This window comes from Columba livia, chromosome 1 (assembly GCF_036013475.1).
Source record: "Columba livia isolate bColLiv1 breed racing homer chromosome 1, bColLiv1.pat.W.v2, whole genome shotgun sequence".
Classification (NCBI taxonomy): Eukaryota; Metazoa; Chordata; class Aves; order Columbiformes; family Columbidae; genus Columba; species Columba livia.
In genome coordinates this window covers 165,203,207-165,213,984 of record NC_088602.1, presented here as the reverse complement: position 1 = coordinate 165,213,984, position 10,778 = coordinate 165,203,207, and the positions used below count along the sequence as shown (strand labels likewise).

Sequence of the window (10,778 nt, the reverse complement as noted above, 5' to 3'; positions counted from 1 at the left end):
ATGTCCATGTTCTATTTAGGCAAAGGGTTTTCCGGCCCTGTCTTAGGCATCTCAGGATGATTTGACAATACTGCATAGTGAAATGCACCATAATTATCTTGCTTTTGCCTCTCCTGGAATTCTTCTATGAGGACTCTCGCTGTCTATCAGCCTTCTCAATAGTGCTCCAGCTGCATGCTGACTAGAATGCAAAGTTCAGGTTTTGCCTTGAAGGCAAACATTCATTTCTCTTTGGGGATCTCCATGATGGAATTTGTCTGTCATTAAGACATTCAATGTAGAAGATTTAAAACTTTCCCATCAGCTGTTTGATGTGCCCATACAAATCACAAAGGAAAGAACAGCTTGTTTATGCACAGGGCTACATGCCGTTAAATAGAAATCAACTTTATGAGAAGTAGTGATTCTGCTTAGAAACTTCAGGTAAATTTAATTTTATTAGTAAAAAAAAAAAAAAAACCTCACCCAATAAATAAATAAATGAATTTAAACTGAGGCCAAGCAACCAGTTTTGGGATGTTCTCTTGAAAAGCTGGTTCTCTTAGCCAGCATCAACCAGGGGAGCTTCACCAGTGTCGCCACAGTTACTCTGTTTTAGAGCAGCTGAGGATTTGATCCTGTTATTTGAACAATCATACAGCAATGCCAAATGCTTAGGAATTAGGAGAAGCTAGACAGCCATGTGGTGTGGCATAAGCCAATGATTTGGCCTCAATTTCATTTGATTAAAGTATGTAAATCAGTGGTCATGAAAACAGTAAGTGAAGACAAAGCAGTTTTGTCCTGAAATTGCTTAACGAAGGCAGGATTGACTGAACAGAAACATTGGTTTTTAGTGACCTTTCATAAAGGAAAGGCAGTTTGTCTGTCATTATGCAAATTCAAGAACATCTGTTCCATGAAACCCTGTAATAATGCCTGAGGTTTGCATCAGATGAGAATAAAAACTGTTTTGACAAAGGCTACAGAGTATGCTTGTATGAGCCAGACAGCCCCTTTTTCTAGTCCAAGTCTACCTCAAGAGCAGGGGGGGCAGGCCTTCAGCTGGAGTAAATTGTCATGGCTCAGTGACACTGGTTTCTCAGAGTGGTACTTTATTCAGTGAATAATGTTGAAACCTAAAAGGTAGATTAGACTTACAACTGTATTATCAGAGCATTAGTATTTCATTCGCAACAATGACAGCAACTGATGGGGGACACAACGTGAGGTGTTTATCAGAGCCTTTCTACTCAATCCACAAAAGAGGCAGTGAACATCATTTTAATGAGAAGTCTGCCATTGACTAACTCACATCTGCTTCAGTTTAATAATTAAAAAAAAAAAAGCAAAGAATATTGACAGCAAATATAAACAATAAGTGGATGTCTCAGTTATGTTTGATACTTAATAAACATCAGTAAATACCTATTAAACCTATTGATTTTTTTTGCAAGACTGCTACCACCTCTGAATTTAAATGATGGAGGGGCTGGTGTGCTGAGGGTCCCAAGTGCTGGAGAATCGTGCACTCCAGTGGTGGCTGATAAAAATATGAACACGGAGACTGGACAGGAACACAGCGTACAGCAGCTTACATCATCCCTTTAGCAAGAGCAACCACAGGCTCCTCTCACAGGCCTAACTAGAGCAGATGGGAAGCAGAATCAGCAGCACTGACCTCCTCTGTGTTTGCAACCAAACGATAGCTCTGTCCTCAGATGCAGGGGGGAAGAGGAGACTGCTTGACTTCTCTGCACTGGGGCAGTCACATCTAACATCAGTCCTTGCTGGAGGACCTGTTGGAGAATAACCAACACCCTGTCAGAGCCCAACTGAGCAGTGTAGGACTCAAAGTATTATTTCCACCACGTTTATTTTTAAAAGTATAATACTTATTAACTTTTACGTAACAGAATGATTCTTAAAAATTTTCTCAAAATATAATAACCCAAGGAATAAAGAAGATACACAGGTTTTTGCAAGGACTCTCAATCAGCTGAAGGTTTTTGTTTGCTTTAATGTTGGGCTTTGTTTGTTTGTTTCAAAAATCCAGTCTGGGTTTTAAGAGTGGGAATTCAGCCAGCCTGTCTATAGGAATGGAAATGTTAGACATTACGTCTGAGCTAAGAGGGGTACCTCCAGCTGATCACAGACGTTTAATATAAGCATGAGGAATCAGTCTCTGGATATGCCCATCTCTGTTCATTGACCGGAGGGGAGAAGTTGAGCAGTTAGCTCACACCAGCCTCATGACTTTCAGAAAGCTAAAAGCAGGTGAAACAAATCACACCCCAGAGCTTGTAGCTTGGCCTTCCAGAAAAGGCTATGATAAATGATGGGGCTTGCTTTGCCCTAAATAAGTGAAAACAGACAAGAGTCTGGCATTTTTTAAACGACTTGGCAGTTAGTTTGAGGGTGATGGTGAAAACAGCGCAACAGTCTCTATCTCTGGTCCCCATTCAGGAAGTCACCACCACAGCCGGCAATTGCTGATGTGGGTATTTGTGGGGGATGATCTCTGTGACCCTTTTTCTCACTGTAATCCCTACCCTGACTCTTGAAAGAGGCAACAGTATGAGACCATCTGCCTTACCACTATAGTATTGAGAGGTTTATCTTGGTCTGGAGTGACCTTCATGGGCAGGATGGCCATCCAGCAGTGATTCCTGCAGTGAGTGACTGCACCAGAGCTTTCGGGAAATGGCTGTGTTTCAAACATAGGGTTACTTGTGTTCCTGAGGGCAGTGTGTGAGCAAGAGCAACGAGTTATTTCTGGCAGTTGTCATCATGGACTGGTACACATCACATGGATATTTTTTCCTGCACCTTGCAGGTTTGAGGGCGGGGATCTGGGGAGTGCTGCTGGTTTCTGTTCTTATTTTTTCCAACATCTCTGATATATTCCTTCATGAATTAATTTTACCTTTGGCAGTGATCCCAGCACCATATAGATTGGACTCAGGATATTTTTTTCCCAATAAATATCTGGGACTAAAATTTTGGGAGTAAACTACACAGCAGATAAAAGATACAGCTGTCAGTATCATTTTCAATAAAGAATAGATCATTTTCTTTTAAACAGATTAGGTTAATCAAAATAGCAGCTGAATGGGTAAAGTCACAACTTGTTTACTGCTAAAACTGAAACCTTTTCCACTCCTTAAAATTTACACAGATGTTTTACCCTCAAAATCGACCTTACTAATTCTCAGGTTAAGATAATGACTTAAAATATGACAGGAAAAGCTAACAGATTTTTTTTTAATTCGAGATATAATCAAAAGGTTGGAATTACATAAAGTGTTTTGACACTTTTCTGAAAAAGGATAGTTTTAATCTCAAATTACCGTCTCACATTTGTAAACACACTTATCAACCAAATATAGAAAAATCTATTTGCTGTCTTGTCCTTCTCTGTGTGAATCATCTTAACTTTCAGGGCAGAAGTGAAAATGGTGAAATGCAAGACAACGAAACAAAACCCAGAAATCTGCCAAATAAACTGGTACACTCATATAGTTTTAAAATAATAGAAAAATATAATTTCCAAAAGAGTTTATAAAATAAAAATAATTGCAAACTTTTGAAGATATTTCATACAATAGTTCTATGCTTCAACCATGGACAAGCTAACTTTTTAAATAAGTGACATGTTAATTCTACATTTCCTGTATTTTCTATTCCTTTCATTGTTAGTGTTCTCAAAAAGTTAATAGGCACTCACATCAATGAATACAGGCCTGCAGCGTTAGCTTCATCTTAACATGTTATTACATGATTATTATATAATACATCAGAAATGACTTTTTGTTTTTGTTTTTTATTATGATGATGAACTTGGGTTCCTTCTTCAAAAGTCGGATTCTGCATCTTTATTTTAAATCCCAAGAGAGCTTCATTTAAACCTGAGCCATGCCAAAACCAACCAAAAAGAATCTATCATCAACACATATTTTATTACTGGTTATGTTACAAGTTTGCCCTCTTTGGTGGATCTGTCCATGTCAGTGAAGTAAACAACCTCGTTCGGTTAGGCTGTCTATAGATAGTGAATAACACATCTGGTTAACTAGCTTTCTATGGAAGTGGAATGTGAGGAAGAAGAGATCATTTATTTATGGCATAATTCATATTTTAAGCTATAATTTATTTATACTGTTGATGCAGTTTTCTTACTAGCATCATATCATAGTTGACTGTGCTTTCAAAAAACACAAGAACCCATATATTCCACAAACCAACACCCAGTCATCACGAGTGGTTAGTGCAGCTTTCCAGTGTACACTGCACAAACATACACATCCAGTAGAGCATCAGAGCAAAATAATCCTTCATGCATAATTCACACTTCAGTCTCTGCATGCTTTATGCACTGATGAATTACTCTGTTGTGCTAATTCAGAATGAACTAAAAAGCAAATTATGACAGGCATGTGCTGTAACATTATTATTCTGCAGGCCTGGATTTTGAAATTACTGTCTCTGAAACCTGATTCTATAATGTAATATATTCAGCCTCCATGATATTTCAGCCCAGTGTCTTATGTTTGAGGATGTCTGTGGACTCATTTCAAAAGCTTACACAGTTCAGAAACCCAATTTGATTTCATTCTTTTTGCCTGAAATGGGCCTTGACATTTCAAAATCATTAAATGCAATCTCTTTCAAATGCTCACAAAAGGTCACAAAGACTATGGGACTGACCCTGTTACGCTACACCACCACAGCTCTGATCCACTTTAGCAGGGGGACTAAGTGCTCAAGGCATTCAAAATTGAGCTCCTAATGTATTAAGTGCATTAGTAATAGTCACAGCTCTGCTAGAATTTCCATTACAAGGTCTAGATTACCAAGAGGAACAGGCTGTTTGGGATGCAGTTGACTTTAAAAAGGGTTTTAGCATTGTGTTGGATCAGAGCCTGAGCAAACACTTCACATTTTCAGCAGTTTTTTTGGGGGGGGGTGGGGGGGATGAGGGTTGGGGAAGAAAATATAGTCTGGGCACAGTCTGAGCAAAATACCAACATGACAAAACAGGGTGTGGATGACTCATGATGTGCATTCTTTCTGCATGTAGCGTATTGCATGTATCAGCAGCTGTTTACAAGCCTCTCTTTAATTTCACACCAAAAGTGACAACCTAAGAGAAACAGGAATAATACTAGAAGACAGAACAGTTATGACATAAATACCTTTCATGCACTGCATTGTTGTCTGTTTGCCCTTAAAAAGAGAATTTCTCAAGTTACTCAAAAGAAAAGGTTCATCTGTTCAGAGAATATGATCCAGAATGCATTAAATTTGCTAAATTTGATCGGTTTTACTTAGCACTGGACCAAGTTTTAAGGCTGCCTTTTTCATTCAGTGACAGCAGGAGTAAGCCCTAAATCTCTTCTGGCAGGTCAGACTACGGCCAGACAGAGCTTTTAAAGAAATCCTCACTCTCCTATTTCCAGCCCTTCCGCCTCCCTCCAGCTGCCCCTTCCTCCCCATTGTGCCAGGAAATCTTTGTGGAGAAGCCTATTTCTTGCCCTGATCCCATGTTCACGGCGCATCTGTGTGAACAGCTGTGCTGACACAAGAGAGGTGGCTGTAGAGGGTCATGAGTGACCTGGGTACTCCCAAAAGAGCTTCTACCAAGAAATATGTACTCAGGGCTATAACCTAACTTTTGGTTGGGTATGCCCATGCCCCAGTGATAACATCACAGTCTTAAATAACAGCCACCAGAACTACGTCAGCATTGCTGTAGGAGAGAAGCATATGTTATAATATAGTTTCTCACAGCTATCCTTAGTTAACAGATAAGGCAGGCATCAGATCCCGGAGATACTTACAAAACCACATGCACCTGAGAGTTTATCTGTGTATCCTGGGTGTAGTGAGAGGCTCAAAAGCAGTAGGTCAACATGCTGAAACGTTGCAAGCACAAACATCCTGGAAAAGAAAAGAAAAAAAAAGCTGCTCTATTAAATGTATTTATTTTTAGGTATTACGCTATTTAATCAGAATAATTCATCCTTTCTGAAAGTGTTTGAAAATGTTTGATTTGTCATCATCACATCTACCAACAGGAAAGGATGTGGCTTGATCTTATGTAGGTGGTCTACATTAAATATTGCAAATCTTTGTATTCTGAAAACTAAAGTGATACTGCTGTTCTGAGCACATAGTACAAGTGACAGAGGCTGAAACATACATGTGGCAGGTCAATAAACATGGCAAAATACTTCTGGCGCCCTCTGTTCTGGAAACGTCTGTAGCCTCTAAGCTTTACCATCCTGAGAAGTTCCTCCAATAGCCTCTAAGCTTTACCATCCTGAGAAGTTCCTCCAAATCCACAAGGAATGGGACCAAAAATAAGTAGATTTGCAAACCTACATGTGTAAAAACATGCTGATGTCAAGAAAGAGAAAGCTGGCATGAAGAGCACTTTAAAATTAATGATTCATGTCCACCTGACTGCAAATAATTCTTCAAGGATGACAAAAAGCATCCACTTGAAGAGAGCAGAAGTTTTCCTTTAGTTCCCATAATATCTGTCATTGAGTTTTGGTGTTCTCCTGGGTAACAGCATCAGCTGGGTCCATTTTTACTACTCTGTGTCCCTTGTGGCTTTCATGTTACCCTCCTGGTGTGCTCTGCACACAGTCCAGTCTTGTCCTCCATCCCTGCTGCTGTTCCTTTATATCCAGTATCTGCATGGGGTACTATTATTTATGAAGAGCTGATTTGTAACACCCACCTACCCTGGTAGAAATCCTGCAACTGAGGAGTAAGAGATCAATAAAGTAGTCTGGACTTATACTAGTGCAAACAAAAACAATGTTTGTATTGAACTTTTTTTTTTTCCAAAATGTATGCAGAGTTGGTCTTGCTGGACAAAGAACACTTGTTTGCAACTCTACTGATCAAAGGTGTGACAAAGTGCTACTGAACATTCATATTAGTGATATTTTTTGCCAAGTTCAGCTCCAAAGGAATGTATATTTTATTAAAGCCAGAGTGTATCGGTGTCAACTGTCACTGGTCTTATTCATACAATAATGTTGTACTTTATATATGTATCTGTGAACCCCATTGTTTTTTATCATTCACAGCCATGACTCAATTGGTCTGGGAGGAGAGAGGTGATGGAAGGTAAGGTCTGCATAATGCAGTGACTGTCCTATAGATACAAGGATGAGATTCCTCACTCTGCATTTGGAAGTCTATAGCACAGGCTTCTGTCTCTGAGCTAATTGTCTAGACTCCCTTTATAGTCATTAGAGAGAAACAGGCACTTCTAAAAGGCAATTTATCTGACCCATTTTAAATGAGTCTGTGAAGAGAAAATGCACTATGCTTTGGAAATGCCTGTTTCTCACCAGGGATCAGAAAGGGTGTGTGGATGATGACAAAGACACTTTGAGTTAGGCAAGAAGGATCCCACTTCGAATTAAGGATTCAGAGATAGATTTCCCAGATTGAGAGTCTAATTTATTCCCATTTGTCTTCTGTTATGAGTGGGCAGGAAGAGGTGACATCTTACAGACATCTTTCTCTCTGACCTTTGAGATGCATTGCACTTTCCTCAGATTAGGCATCCAAATCTGTAAGCATTCTTGTGCATCCGAGAAGCGAAGAGGTACAGAATACACGATTAGTAGCAAATAGAAACTTTGATAAGTGGAATGTGCATGTCCTAATACCTCATCAGCTATAAAGGTAATACTGTTGTAGATGGGACAAGCATGATTTTGTAGTAGAGGTCTGGCAGTGCCAGCAACAATTAAATGCAGATTTATTCTAAATAACTGATCTGTAGAAGCAGCATGAGATGCCTGCAGACATCCCCCCACTCTCCTCACCTCCCTGTTTACTTGATCAGCACATTTACTTGATCGTCAGATAAACAGTAATAGAGATATCACTTCCTATCAGCTAATTTCACACCCAGGAAGTTTACTTTGGGTTCTTGTAGCCGAACAAAGCTCCTTCCATCCCATGCCTTACCACCCATAACAGCTCTCATGAGCTAAAAGAGGCACCTTCAGAAACCTCCTATTCTCAAATGCCCTGTGCCAGCTCATGGGTCTCATTGGGTTCTGTTCCACTGAGGGCTGAGTTCACAGCGATGCTCACGGAACAGCCTTGAGCACACCATCCTGCCTGCAGGCTGTTTCCCCACTCTGAGACAGGCTTGCAACTAAGTGCATGTGAAAAGAAGCCAAAGAGGAAGAGACTTCCCTGCAGCTGTCATACACCCCTGGCCTCTGAGGTTATCTATAAACAATACACGCCTTTCTCCAGATTTTCTTCTTTTTTAACTTACCCTTGCCTAGGTCGTGTAGTGAATTTGAGGCCTGGTGCTGAAGATTAATATATCTGTGATCAAAATATAGTAGATGGATAAACTTACATCTGAATAAATCTACAGGAACTGGTTGAGAGAAAATAAAAAGGAAAGAAGAAGTTACATTACTAGTGTTTAGGTTATGTTTTGGTGTCTGTTCAGTTAATTCAGAAAGTCAACCAGAGCAAGATAGCAAGATATTTTTAGCATATGACAGTTATAGCATATGACTGCTAAGCTTCTGCAATCCTCAAGTACTTCTTTTATGGTGAACTTTTAAATTATGTTTTACATGTATGTATGGCAGTTTGTAGTCATCTTAAAATAAATATTTCCCATATATCTATATGCATGATCCACACTTATTTTGTAGTACAAGATGTGCTGACAGAGATTAAAAGATTGCAACACAGCAGAAGGCGTTGTGCTATCTTGCAAGTGCAAAGTAGGTACCTTTATCTGACTCAGTTTTTAGCATCTGTCTTCCGATTCATAACAGCTCTGGTTCCACATAAAACTATAATCACCTCTCAAACCTAATTTCTTCAGGCACTGACATTGTAGGCTCTTTGGGCTTGTAGCAAATAAAAACCTAAATGGAAGTTTAAGTCCCAAGGGTGAAAATGCTTAAACTGCAAAGTTTTCTTATTGCAGTCTTCAATAAAGCCTTTGCACTGGGGGAATATACCAGAGCCTTTCAAGTGGGTTAGACAATAGCTAATAATACCTATTTTTGTTACAAGGTTGTAACACCTTGCCTCTCGGGGTGAGGTTAGAAAAAAACCCCTTTCATTAAAACGCCTACTTTCCTCCCAAAAATGAGTACCTTGCAAAACTCTGGAAGCAGGAGTTTTGACTGAGGGGAAGGTTAAATATTACTTTTTGTGTGTGTGTGTGGGGGTGTTGGTTGATTTTGTTTATGTTTGGGTTTCATGATTTGTTTTATTTGTTTTGTTTTTGTTTTTGTGGGGTGTTCTTTGCTTTTGTTGTCATTGTTTTTGTTTTGTTTTGTTTTTCACTTACTTACTTGTGGCTCATTGTAAAGGCAATCCGATTGTCTTGATGCTGTGCCCAGGCTCAGTTAGCAGTAAGGCATATTATGCATTGCACTGATGAAAGAAGTGACATGAGGAAGCTCGCTGTGCCTTTTGCCCATCTCACAGGGATGCCAGTATTCATTTCTGCTGGGAAGACTGAGGAATCAGGGCACAGCCACCAAAAGACGATCTGGGTGTCCATCCTTGAGGAAAGAGGCTGCAGGAATGGAGGCTCCCTGCAGGGATGCCCCATGGCACCATGCTGCAGCCTCTCCTGCTCTCAGCAATGCTACAGCTCATCACTCTCCTGTCCCACTGCTGGGGCACTGGCATCAACCCTCCTCGCTTGCTTCACTTGCCAGCACCACCACTGATGGAGCACAGTACTGCGAATTTCACCCTAAATCATGGGATGTGTTTTCTTCTGCTTAGTTAGCTTTAAAAATATTTTTTCTGGTGGACCTGGAGCCTGGTTAAAGCCAGGCTGGCTCCATGGGATGGGGAATGGTGTTGCCCTACTGCTAACACATTGATGTCAGTGGAATCATAGAGATAAATTACAGTAAGGAAAATCTTAATCCTATATTTTGCCTGTCTCCACCTTCAGCCTTCCCATTGCTGCCAGCATCTCCTTTTCACACAATTGGAAGAGGTTTTATGATGTTTTTACTGGCAAATAGTTATGGTTTCTGTATAACAAACTTTCTTGTAAGGAAAGATCAAATAAAGAAACACCATTTAGACAAAACTAGCGTCAGAACTTGCAAGCAAATGGGTGAGACAGTTAACTGGGGTATTGCCATTGCATTTCCTAAGACAGACTAAATAAATGTGTCCCTCATCTCTAGCTCATCACGTCACGTGTTCGACAGAGAGAAACCCCTGGAGGTTTGCCACTGCTTCAGACATAAAGGCTGAGAAGATAATTTGGCATCCAGCAAATGGACTGGACTTTCAGGTGTCTGACTTTCCTTTGGGACTGTGGTGGAGCAGGCACACACCACTGGGATTCCCATTCACACCATGCTAACTCTTTGGCAGTAAGTGAAAAATAAGTAGCATGAAGTGTCACTACTGAAGCACAAGCTGCATGAGCCACAGGTACATCCACTGCAGAAACCAATCCTCAGGAGAAGAATAAAATCCCTTAAAATATTTAAGTATTACAGTAATAAATAATATAAAATTTAGGAATTAATAGTGCAATTATTAAAAATATTTTAAAGCCACCAACTTGCTAGGAAATTTTGTGAGAACGGGAGAAAAAATAAATCCTACCTTCTCTCATGAAGCAAACTAACTCTCTTAAATTCTTGCTCATGAGATCTATGCTTCCCAGGTATGTTTGCCAGCAATGGGAAGAAAAGAACCTCTGGTATGGAAGCCTCTTACTTTTCATAGTTTTCACAGATTTTTTATAAACT

General features: G+C 39.9%; 1 long non-coding RNA gene across 1 annotated transcript; it reads right to left on the bottom strand.

Moving 5' to 3' along the window:
* Positions 1-1,656: 1,656 nt before the first annotated feature.
* Positions 1,657-8,858, bottom strand: LOC135576504 (uncharacterized). The gene is made up of 3 exons (XR_010468299.1): positions 8,297-8,858; positions 5,820-5,919; positions 1,657-1,778 (listed from the first exon to the last, which is right to left on the bottom strand). It is a non-coding gene; the product is annotated as an uncharacterized LOC135576504 (long non-coding RNA).
* Between the last annotated feature and the right edge of the window lie 1,920 nt (positions 8,859-10,778).